We start from the raw sequence: 3,023 nt of genomic DNA, 5'->3' as shown, positions 1-3,023 counted from the left end.
TGGAGTCAACTAGCAAGTTCTGTCAAAAACTCATGCCTCCAGCCAGCCAGCTTACCTGCTGTTAAAAATAATTTTCCAAAAACAGTTAAAATTACGACTCTCCTACAGAGATGAAAATCAATACATTTTAAAGATTTTATTTAACTCATGAAGGAAACAAAGTTGTTATAACTACAGTCACGTGTTGCTTAAAGACTGCGATTCATTCTGAGAAATGCATCTTTAGGTGATTTTGTTGTTGTACAAACATCAGAGCACACTTACACAAACCTAGATGGTATAGCCTACTAGACACCTAGGCTATATGATACTAATCTTATGAGACCACCATCATATGTGTGGTCCATCATTAACCAAAATGGCATCAGGCAGTGCCTGGCTATCGTTCAAAAGAGAATTCTGAGAACCTACATATTATAGATCAAGAATACTGAAATGAATGTGCAAATGGAGACAAAATTGGTTTTTCCACAGGAGATGGAAGGCTGTTAATTGAACTTCTACTGGACAGGACATAATTTGCATATCTATAGACAAGACTCGCATTACATAACAATTTACAGAGTTGTGAAAAAAACGTCCATAGAATCTAAATCAGATAACCAAGAGGAGTCTCTTCACAGTCTTTCTGGACAGTGTCTACTTTTCCACTGAAGCACAGCTTTCTCCTACGCTGCTCAGTCTTTCTTCACTCTTGATTCCAATCTCCATCAATTGCACTAAAACATAGCTTTGACTTCTCCCAGCTTCTACAGGGAACATTATTGAGTCCATGTTAACTCCCACATCAATAATAAACTTTTTCAGTCTTTCAAGGTTCTCTTTAATCCAGCATCACTCTCTTTTATAACCACCTTTTATTCCAGGAAGATCTGATCCCTACACCCCAAGCCAAGCTAATGCCCACCCACACACCCCTCCATATCCTGATGGCCTCCTGAATCATCTATATCCTTCTCCTTCTACTGGCTCATTTCATGGCTTTTTATTTTTGTTTCTGCATTTATTATCTGAAGACCACAAGTGGAACCTATCCTCTTCTTTAATTATCGATGCTACATCCATTAGCCTTTGATCATGCTCATTCAAACATTTTATGAACACTTTGTTTTTGCACCAGCCACAGTCTAAACTCTAAATCTAGGCAGTGGAAATCCAGAGATGAAAACCATGGCCCTCAAGATGCCTGGGGGAAATAGACAATGAGAATACGGGTGACTAGCACTTTGAGACAGGCTGCTTTGGGAACAAATGAAGGACACAGAACGCAGACATGGAATGTCATCGAAGGTTTGCTGGGAGAAGTGGCATAAGACCAAAGTCCTGGTCAAGCATAGAAAGGGGCAGAATGAACTGGTGCATATGCACATATAAGTATACGAAACACTGTGTATTTTAATCTCTTTACAGTCATGATATATCTTGCTTCTACTAGATAATAAAGTCCTTGAGGCCAGGGACACTTTTAAATTCTGTTATACCCCACGGTTTGTAACAGAAAAACATAGTAAACACTTGGTAAACTCAGGGTTTGATGGATGACTAAATCTTACATCCCAAAGTGGTCAATAATACTGTTCCATAAAAACAAAACTTATTTGGGGGCTATGAAGTTTACTTCTCCCTTATCCCATTAGGCATACAAAAATGCCCTGAAGCATTTGAAAATGGTCCTTGAAGCAAAGAAAAACGTAAATGAGGATATGCCAGGAAGTAAGTTATCCCTGGCAGGAGCAGCAGACAGATAAAACAAAGGGAACGTACTCAGCTGAATGGAGACAGTGACAAGTGTAACTTACAGCTCCACACCACGGTCACCTTTGAAGCTCACAAAGCCCCCCTTCCACAGGGTTGGGGGACAGGTTTTGGCACTCCATCTTTGGGTTGTGGAAGCTGCAGCTTGATCTTGTTGGAGGAAGAAAGGAGCAATAAAGTGAATAAAAAGATTTCTCTCTTGAAGTGAATATAGATAAATTTTGGTGAATTTTCTGAGTTTATGACGCATCTCCGCTTTATATAAAGGAGATGGAGGTAAGAGCGGACCTACCATGCCCAACTTGCCCAGCCTTTGAGATGGGACCATCAAATGTGTGCTCTGTGTCCAGCCCTTGGAGAGCGAAATAGACAGTCCTTCCTGCCAGTGAGATCACGGTGGAGACTGAGTACTTCAGTCAGTGTGCTCCGCACCCCATCCCCATCCACCCTGCACCCCAAGCTAAAATCAAAGATTCAGCTAAAATTAGGATCAGATACGAGCGTAACGTTAAGGATGGTTTTCGTATCCCTACTTGCGTTCAACCGTGCATTTTTTTACAAAAAAATTTAAAACCCTTTAAAAAAGAAAAATATATTAAAGCATTGAGCAGTCTTCACAAATCTCCTATTTTTAAAAATAGTATTTGGGCTAACTGCCTTACAGCGTTGCAACCTGAGACCAAATGGAAGTTCAAAAAAAGGGATAGGAATAAAAATAACTCGGTGGGAGCGTCCTCACTACCCAGTTAGATCTCCGCTGTAAATCCACAAGCATCCTCCTACCTCCCGAGCTCCCCGGCGCCAGCTCTCCATCCCCGCCCCTCGGGGTACGTCAAAACCGCAACTCCGCCCCCGACTGGCGCGCTCGTCCGAGAGCCCCGCCTCTTCGCCCTGGTCTGCACGTGCACGCGCACTCTGGGCGGCCGTGAACCTCGCAACAGCCGCGAGCCCATCCCGGCACGGCCCTGCCCGCTGGCGCGTGCCCGCCCCGCCCAGTCCCCGAGGCGCACGCACGCTCGCTCGCTCCCGAGCCCCCCCGCGCGCGCCGACACGCACCCGAAAGCCCCGCCCCCAGGTGCCCGCCCGCCGCGCCCGTGGCGCCTGCCTGCCAAACTGCCCGGCGCCGGCCCCGCCCCCAGGGCGCACGCCCGCTGTCCCCGAAAGCCCCGCCCCCAGGCGCGCGCCCGCCGTCCCCGAAAGCCCCGCCCCCCAGGCGCGCGCCCGCCGTCCCCGAAAGCCCCGCCCCCAGGCGCGCGCCCGCCCCCCAG

Source organism: Equus quagga, chromosome 3 (assembly GCF_021613505.1).
Source record: "Equus quagga isolate Etosha38 chromosome 3, UCLA_HA_Equagga_1.0, whole genome shotgun sequence".
Taxonomy (NCBI): domain Eukaryota; kingdom Metazoa; phylum Chordata; class Mammalia; order Perissodactyla; family Equidae; genus Equus; species Equus quagga.
This window is presented reverse-complemented; position numbering follows the sequence as displayed.